This window comes from Theropithecus gelada, chromosome 11 (assembly GCF_003255815.1).
Source record: "Theropithecus gelada isolate Dixy chromosome 11, Tgel_1.0, whole genome shotgun sequence".
NCBI classification, from domain to species: domain Eukaryota; kingdom Metazoa; phylum Chordata; class Mammalia; order Primates; family Cercopithecidae; genus Theropithecus; species Theropithecus gelada.
The window spans coordinates 82,597,820-82,607,460 of record NC_037679.1 but is presented as its reverse complement, the minus strand read 5'-3'; positions in this window follow the sequence as shown (position 1 = coordinate 82,607,460).

Below are 9,641 nucleotides of genomic sequence, written 5' to 3'. Positions count from 1 at the left end.
GCCCGGCCACCACCGCTGCCGCTGCCGCTGCTGCTGCTGCTGCCGCCGCCACCAGCGCCGCCGCGGCGCCCCGGGGAAGGGCCGGCGGCGCCCCACGGCGCCCCCTTCCCCCATGGCCGGTGAGGCAGGGCCCGGCACCCGCGCACCGCGGCAGCCTCGGGCGGCCCGGGGCAAGGCACGCAGGGAAGGAGGCGCAGGCGGCGCGTCCTCCGCAGCCCGCCCGCCCGCTCGCAGCCGCCCACCGTCAGGCGCCCGGCCCTGGGAGGGGGCTGGCAGGGGCGGCGCCGCCAGGCCGCTCCGGAGGGCGGGCGGGCGGGCGGGCTCGGCGAATCCCGGCTCGGGCGCGCCCCCTCGCGCGCAGCCTCAGCCACTCGCGGAGGAAGGGATGGGAAACACTGTCATGACAGCCCAGGCTCCCGCCCGCCCGCCCGCCAGCCCGCCCGGCTCCTTTTTCCGCTGGCTCCGCGGATATTTTGGGAGCACGGTCTGTGCCAGGCGAAATCAGCAGCGGTGAACGCGCCAAGCCAGGCCCTCGGGTGTGCCCGGCGCTGTGCCCACCAAGAGTTTCACAGGCATTGAATCCTCCCCGCACGCCCACGGGGGCAGGTCCTGTCGGCATCCCAGCTTACAATGGTGACACCGTGACTCAAGGGAAGTGCTGGGGTTTGTCCCAGGCCACAAAACTAGGAAGTGATGGGGCCAGGTGTCAAACCCAGAAGGGCTGTACTTGACCGGTAGGAAGCCCTGGGGAGACATAGCCAGGGGTTATAATGATCGGTTTCCTGGGCGAGTCTTTTGCCGCTATCTCATTGAAACCTCACAGCAGCCCTGCAAAGGTAGACACCATTATTATCTCATTTCAACAGATGGAGAAAGTGAGGAGCTTGGCCAAGTTCTCAGAACTAGATGGGTTTCCAGCCCCGGCCAACTGACCCCAAGGCCTGCCCTCCCAGCCACTACCCTTCCTGGTTACAGAGGAGGAAATGGAAGTTGGGAGGAGCAAATGGTCTTACAGAAGGGTTTAACAAGTCACCTTGTTCTCCTATCCCGCCGTGAGAAAACGCCCCATAGGCAGATGAGGTTCCTGTCACTCTGGTGGCTGTTTCAGCATAGCTCACTGCCCTGCACCATTATGCTGTGGCCATTAAGGATTGAGGGCCCATAGCCAGATTCACTGCATTTGTGCAAAGTCATAGATGCAAACAAGACACTTCAAGGCATCCAGCTTCTGCAGCCTGGGCCATGGCCTGGGAGTCAGGGGCTGGACTTATTTCCCTGCATCTGCCCAGAGGTGTTTTGTGACCATTGCCAAGTCACTTCCCCAGTCTGGGCCTCAGTGTCCTCATGGGTAAAAACCAAGAACCTTGAATTCCATAATCCACCGGAGCACCTTCCAACATCCACAGATATACAAATGGCTGTTTGTAGCCATCCCCCCACCTGGCCTCCCTCGCCTCCCATTAGAACAGATAAGACTGAGTAGGATTAGGTGGTGACAGGTCACTGCTCAGACAATTTGGGATTCCTCCCAAATCAGCTCATGCTTTAGCATCCTTCAAGGCAGGGTCCCCCAGCCCAACCACTAACTCCAGTGGGCTAGGTACTCTGCCCATGCCCTCTGCAGAGCCTACTACAGTTGAATATCCAAAAGATTACCCAGAGGGTGAAAGAGAATTCGAAAGTGACACTCTCATAACCAGGTTGAGCCATTTGAAAGTGTTTTCCACTTCTGCAAGGCAGAGAAGTTTTGCAGCTTAATTACCATGAGAATCATGGTTTTGGAGCAGGAAGCACCCACATAGATCATCTTGTCCATTTCACATACTAGTATACCGAGCCGCACCCCACACCCCACTCATGGTCGTAGCTTTCTCTGCATTTGAGCCCCCAGTTGCAGGGGACACATTACAAGTCTAGCACCTATTCCTCTCAATTCTGCAGCTCCAGTACCTAGAAGATGTAAACACAGATCATTCAATGTAAGTTTCAAAACAGTCCTTTCTCTGCAAGTTTATACATATATAACAAATATACTGGCTGGGCGTGGTGGTTCACACCTGTAATCCCAGCACTTTGGGAGGCCAAGGTGGGCAAATCACCTGAGGTCGGGAGTTTGAGACCAGCCTGGCCAACACGGCGAAACCCCATTTCTACTAAAAATACAAAAATTAGCTTGGCATGGTTGTGCATGCCTGTAATCCCAGCTACTTGGGAGGCTCAGGCAGGAGAATCACTTGAACCCGGGAGGCAGAGGTTGCAGTGAGCCAAGATCATGCCACTGCACTCTATCCTGGGTGACAGAGTGAGATTCTGTCTCCCAAAAAAAAAAAAAAAAAGTCTATTTTTGGAGACCCCCCCCAACCAGGTGCTAAGGGATAATGAACTGGAGATGGCAAAATGAGGAGGTCTACCAACTAAGAGACCATTCAACAATGGCAGTAGAAATAGCGAAAGGTAGGTGGACTGACCCCTGAGACTAATATATTGGAATTGTAAATATTTGCATGATTATAAAACTTCAAAATGAGTGAGGCATTGGCTGGCATCTGAACAGTTTGTTTTTGTGGCCCAGCAGGGCTCTCAAAGTGAATTGCAAGTTCAAAGCCCAATTTTCTAGAAGAAAAAGACTGTTCATTTGAAGTGCTATAAATGATTTGGTATTTACAATCTAAATATTGGCCAGGCATGGTGGCTTATGCCTGTAATCCCAGCACTTTGGGAGGCCAAGGCTGGCGTATAACCTGAGGTCGGGAATTCAAGACCAGCCTGGCCAACATGGCGAAACCCCGTCTCTACTAAAAATACAAAAATTAGCTGGGTGTGGTGACAGGTGCCTGTAATCCCAGCTACTTGGGATGCTGAGGCACAAGAATCACTTGAACACAGGAGAGGGAGGGTGCAGTGAGTTGAAATCACTCCACTGCACTCCAGCCTGGGCAACAGAGTAAGCCTCTGTCTCAAGAAAAAAAATAATAATCTAGATCTAAATATCCAATTTAATAGCTTGCAAGGGCAATAAAGCCTAAGAAACAGGCAACTAATTTTGGGGTCAAGTGAGACAGTGAGAATCAATAACTAATAATTACATAGGTGATTTGTAAGCTGACCATGGGAGGAGCTGACAAACATTATCTTCGCTTTGGGTAAGTAAGGGAGGTTGTGTGGCACAAGTAAAGACCCAGCCAAGCTAGAGTCTGGACAGCAAGTTTGGACTTCAGGCTTCCTCCTCTAAAAAATGAGAATAACAATTTGTAAAGATGAATTGAGTTAATAAAGTGCCTGGCCTTCAGTGGTAATTATTATTATTATTTGTTGTTGTTGTTGTTTGTTTTTTTGAGATGGAGTCTCGCTCTGTTGCCCAGGCTGGAGTACAGTGACTCAATCTCGGCTCACTGCAAGCTCCGCCTCCCCAGTTCAAGCAATTCTCCCTGCCTCAGCCTCTCAAGTAGCTGGGATTACAGACATGCGCTGCCATGCCCGGCTAATTTTGTATTTTTAGTAGAGACGGGGTTTCTCCATGTTGGTCAGGCTGGTCTCGAACTCCCGACCTCAGGTGATCCGACTGCCTCCGCCTCCCAAAGTGTTTGGATTACAGGTGTGAGCCACCGTGCCCGGCCATAATTATTATTTAGCCATATTTTAAGTATTTCAATGATAGATGGTTAGTTTTCTTCATCGATTCATTAATGCACTACTTTTAAAACAAGTACTTAAATGATTGTACTGTGATGAGAAAAATGAACCCAGGAAGCATAGTTTTATTAAAATTTGTCAGATAAATTAGTCAGATAATGTTAAATATACTTTTAGATGCTTAACACTTTTCTTTTTTTTTTTTTTTTTTGAGACGGAGTCTCGCTCTGTCGCCCGGGCTGGAGTGCAGTGGCCGGATCTCAGCTCACTGCAAGCTCCGCCTCCCGGGTTTACGCCATTCTCCTGCCTCAGCCTCCCAAGTAACTGGGACTACAGGCGCCCGCCATCTCGCCCGGCTAGTTTTTTGTATTTTTTAGTAGAGACGGGGTTTCACCGTGTTCGCCAGGATGGTCTCGATCTTCTGACCTCGTGATCCACCCGTCTCGGCCTCCCAAAGTGCTGGGATTACAGGCTTGAGCCACCGCGCCCGGCCAACACTTTTCTAAGGAAAAATATTAGTCTTAATTTTCTCCATGAGTTGGGTGATGAAGCTCTAAAACCTGAAGTTTACTATGCCTCATTTTTTCATCAGGCTCTGGGGAAGTCTTAATCCAAAAGACCCTCTAGGGATGCTGGGAGAATAAATGATGCAACTGACTTCAGGGCCTGAAAACAAAGGGACCCAATATATATTTGTTGAATGAATCATTATTTTATTCATTGTCATTGCTATAGGGAGCATACTGCACTAAAGCAAATTCCTACTAACACTAGATGCCTTGGAATTTTTAGAAAAATATAATACCCCAACTGATTTTTTTTTTTTTTTTTTTTTTGATACGGAGTCTCACTCTGTCGCCCAGGCTGGAGTACAGTGGCCGGATCTCAGCTCACTGCAAGCTCCGCCTCCCGGGTTTACGTCATTCTCCTGCCTCAGCCTCCCGAGTAGCTGGGACTACAGGCGCCCGCCACCTCGCCCGGCTAGTTTTTTGTATTTTTTTAGTAGAGACGGGGTTTCACTGTGTTAGCCAGGATGGTCTCGATCTCCTGGCCTCGTGATCCGCCCGTCTCGGCCTCCCAAAGTGCTGGGATTACAGGCTTGAGCCACCGCGCCCGGCCACCCCAACTGATTTTTTAAAAAAACTAATTCTACTCTCAACTTTCACGCTCAAGTTTTTGGCCCTTTAGCGTGAAGGAGACGCAGTGGCTGGAAATGACCAAGCGGTTGGAGAGCTCTTTGCCGCATACCTGGGAGGCACTGGCCTGACAGCCAACTAAGTATGCAAAGGATTTCAGGCAGGACATCGCCTCCCAGGGCTGTACAAGCCCACCCAAGCCATCTACCGAGGGGCGAAGTCCTGACCAGATGCGGGGCGAACGACCGCGCCAGCGAGGTGCCATGAACCCGTTTCACCCCAAAGTGGGCCAGCAGGGCCCGGCCCTCGCTCCGGCGGCGCAGAGCTGACTCAGGACGTGGGGAAGGAGGAAAGGCGCCTGCCGCGGTGTCCACCCTGACGCACACCCCAACATGCAGGTTATCGATCTGCGCCTTCGCCTCGGGATCACCTCCTTTCCCAAAAAGAGAGAGCCCCAAAGTGGGCGAAGCCTCACTCCCGCCCCCGCCCCACTTCTATCAATAACACCTATTCCCTGGAGCTGCCCTGCGCTTTAGTTTCCAAAGAGCTGTGACATATGGATCTGCTGCCGTGGAGAGGCAGGCCCGCAGGTGCTCACTTCATAGAGGGGAAACAGAAGCACGGCAGTGGGAGGGGTTTCTGGGGGCATCTGGAGCCTCAGGGGGGCCGGCGGATTCCGAAGCAGCACCCCTACACCCCCCACGCGGGTCCCCAAGCTCGCCCCGAGCCACCCGAGGAGGACGCCTCCCCGCAGACGCTGCCGCCACCCCGGCCACCCCTCCAGCACGACCCCCGACCCAGCTGCCCCGGCGCTGGCCACTTGGGCAAATACCTCTAGCCATGACCCCACTCTGTCACCGCCTGGGATCTCCCGGGAAACCCAGCTTTCGAAAAAAGTTGCAACAACTGCAGCCAACTGCTCCGCGGGGCTCCAGCTGTTCGCCCCGATTGGCGCCGCCGCCCGCCTCTCCGCAGGTTGCCCGTCGTGATAGGCGAACTCGGAGGGAGGCCACGCCCTTCTCCCGCCTCTTAGGCGGCGGGGCGGGTCCAGCCGTAGCACTAACTACAAACGCTTTCCCGACAGGTCCCGGGGGAGGAGGTGGAGGGGGGGTTTAAATTTGACCGTCGACCGACGTTGATTGGCTGCGATGGAAGACACCCGAGCTGCCATTGGGACGCCCTAGACTACTCCCCCTCCCGTTGATGAAGCTCCGCCTCTGGAGCGTGAGTCGCCCGTCAGGAGCCCCGGGCTCAGAGCCGACCGGATGCGGGACTTCCGGTTCTCCGCGGGCTTGACCGGAACCCGACCTTTGACCCCTGATACCTCCTAATGAGCTGGGAAACCTGAGTCTCCCAGCAGTTTAGCAACTCCAGCACACCGACCCCTCTGGCAGTTTGATCCTTTCATTCTCAGGTTTGAAAGGTTTAGGCCGAGCGAGGTGGTTCACGCCTGTAATCCCAGCACTTTTGGAGGCTGAGGCGGGAGGATCACCTGAGGTCCGTAGTTCGAGACCGGCCTGGCCAACATGGAGAAACCCAGTCTCTACTAAAAATACAAAATTAGCCTGGCGTGGTGGCGCATGCATGTAATCCCAGCTACTCAGGAGTTTGAGGCAAGAGAATAACTTGAACCCAGGAGGCAGAGGTTACGGTGAGCCGAGAGGTGAGCTGAGACCACAACATTGCACTCTAGCCTGGGCAACAAGAGCGAAACACTGTCTCAAAAAAAAAAAAAAAAAAAAGGTTTATTGAATATTCCAGTATTCAAAACCCACAGGCACAACTCCTACCAACTACCTGGGTCAGTAGAGGTCCTTCCAGGACCGCAAAGATCCTAATGCTTCACACCCACCCATTTTACCGATGGGGCAATAGAGGAAGTGGGTCACCTATGCACTGCCCAAGGTCACCCAGCAATGTAATTGCAGGGCCTGGATCAGTCTCTCCACTGTTCAAACACTAAATGGCCACCTTAACCCCAGGGAAGCAAGTATTCGCTGTTCCCCTCTGGGAGAGGGGGCTCAGTCAGTATGTTCCCAGAGGATCAGGTGTCCTGGAGTGTCTTTGCTTTGGACTCAGGGAAGGTGTCCAGTTACTACTGCTCTTCCCTGGGGCCCCTCCCAGGGGTGTGGGATGAAGTCACTAATCCGTCCTGTCTCTTTGGTAGCTGAAAAGATTTTGGAGACCCAATCATTGCCCAAGGACCCTGCCAAAGCACCAGGAAAATAGGAAAGGAAAATAAAATGATATATGTGAAAGCACTGGGAAAGGTAGAAAAGGACACTTTTGTCACAAAGTCACTGTGTCACTTGGCACATCAGTTCAGCTCTCTGGCCTTCCATTTCCCTAGCTGTCAAATGGAGGAGCTGGTGCTGTAATCTCCAACGTGCCTTACAGCTTCCATAAATATGTAGAGGTGTGGAGGCTGAGGCAGGCGGATCACCAGGTCAGGAGATTGAGACCATCCTGACTAACACGGTGAAACCCCATCTCTACTAAAAATGCCAAAAAAAATTAGCTGGGCGTGGGTGGCAGGCATCTGTAGTCCCAGCTACTCGGGAGGCTGAGGCAGGAGAATGGCAAGAACCTGGGACGCGGAGCTTGCAGTGAGCTGAGATTGCACCACTGCACTCCAGCCTGGGCAACAGAGCGAGACTCCATCTCAAAAAAAAAAAAAACGATCATTTTATTTATTTATTTTTATTTTTCTTGAGACGAAGCCTCTCTCTGTTGTCCTAGGCTGGAGTGCAGTGGTTCGATCTCGGCTCACTACATCTACCTCCTGGGCTCAAGCAATTCTGCCTCAGCATCCCGAGTAGCTGGAATTATAGGCGCCCACCACCATGCCTGGCTAATTTTTGTTGGCCAGGCTGGATTCGAACTCCTGACCTCAATTGATCTGACGGCCTCAGTCTCCCAGAGTGCTGGGATTACAGGCGTGACCCACTGCGCTCAGCCCAATTTTTTTATTATTATTATTATTTTACTTTAAGTTCTAGGGTACATGTGCACAACGTGCAGGTTTGTTACATATGTATACATGTGCCATGTTGGTGTGCTGCACCCATTAACTCGTCATTTACATTAGGTATATCTCCTAATGCTATCCCTCCCCCTCCCCAATTTTTTTATTTTTAATAGAGATAGTGTTTCACCATGTTGGCCAGGCTCGTCTCAAACTCCTGGCATCATGTGATCTGCCCGCCTCAGCCTTCCAAAGTGCTAGGATTATAGGCGTGAGCCCACCACCCCCAGCCTAAAAGATTATTTTATTTTATTTTATTTATTTATTGAGACAGAGTCTCATTCTGTCATCCAGGCTAGAGTGCAGGGGCGCATTCTCGGCTCACTGCAACCTCCACCTCTTGGGCTCAAGCAATTCTCCTGCCTCTGCCTCCCAAGTAGTTGGGATTACAAGAGTGTGCCAATCATGCCTACTTTTTTTTTTTTTGAGACGGAGTCTCGCTCTGTCACCCATGTCACCCAGGCTGGAGTGCAATGGCATGATCTCGGCTCACTGCAACCTCTGCCTCCTAAGTTCAAGCAATTCTCCTGCCTCAGCCTCCCGAGTAGCTGGGATTATAGGCATGTGCCAAAACACCTGGCTATTTTTTTGTATTTTTAGTACAGACGAGGTTTCACCATGTTTCCCAGGCTAGTCTTGAACTCCTGACCTCAAGTGATCTGCCCACCTCAGCCTCCCAAAGTGCTTGGCTTACAGGCGTGAGCCACTGCACCCGGCCATATTTTTATATTTTTAGTAGAAAAGGGGTTTCACCACATTGGCCAAGCTGGTCTTGAATTCCTGACCTCAAATGATCTACCTGCCTTGGCTTCCCAAAGTGTTGGGATTACAGGTGTGAGCCACCACACCCATCCAAAAGATTATTTTATTTATTTATTTATTTATTTATTTATTTATTTATTTATTTATTTTTTGAGACAGAGTTTCGCTCTTGTTGCCCAGGCTGGAGTGCAATGGTACGATCTTGGCTTACTGCAACCTCCACCTCCCAGGTTCAAGCGATTCTCCTGCCTCAACCTCCAGAGTAGCTGGGATTACAGGCATGTGCACCACGATGCCCGGCTAATTTTATATTTTTAGTAGAGACAAGGTTTCTCCATGTTGGTCAGGCTGGTCTCAAACTCCTGACCTCAGCTGATCAGTCTGCCTTGGCCTCCCAAAGTGCTGGGATTATAGGCATGAGCCACTGCACCCGGCCTATTTATTTATTTTTTGAGACAGAGTCTTGCTCTGTCGCCTAGGCTGGAGTAAAGTGGCAGGATCTTGGCTTACCACAACCTATGCCTGCCGGGTTCAAGAGATTCTCCTGCCTTAGCCTCCCAGATAGCTGGGATTACAGGCGCCCGCCACCACACCCAGCTAATTTTTGTATTTTTAGCAGAGATGGGGTTTTGCCATGTTGGCCAGGCTGGTCTCAAACTCCTGACCTCAAGTGATCTGCCTACCTTGGCCTTCCAAATTGCTAGGATTACAGGCATGAGCCACCACATCCAGCCCAAAAGATCATTTTAAATAGTGATTAATGCTATAAGGAAAAAAGGCAGGCCAGGCCCAGTGGCTCATGCCTATAATCCCAGCCCTTTGGGAGTCCATGGCAGGTGTATCCCTTGATCTCATGAGTTTGAGACCAGCCTGGGTAATATCCACTTTTCTACCCTGTTCGTAATACAGGGCAGCAAACCATAATTCCCCGTTCTCAGTTAATGTTAGATTCTTCCAATGAGAGCGGATACAAGAAGCCTGGGAGGCAGGAGGAAGAGAGGGGACTTATTCTTGCCTGTTTGCTTGCTACTCCTAGCATGTTCCCTCAGTAATAACACTGCATCTGGCAGTAGCATTTGGTTCAG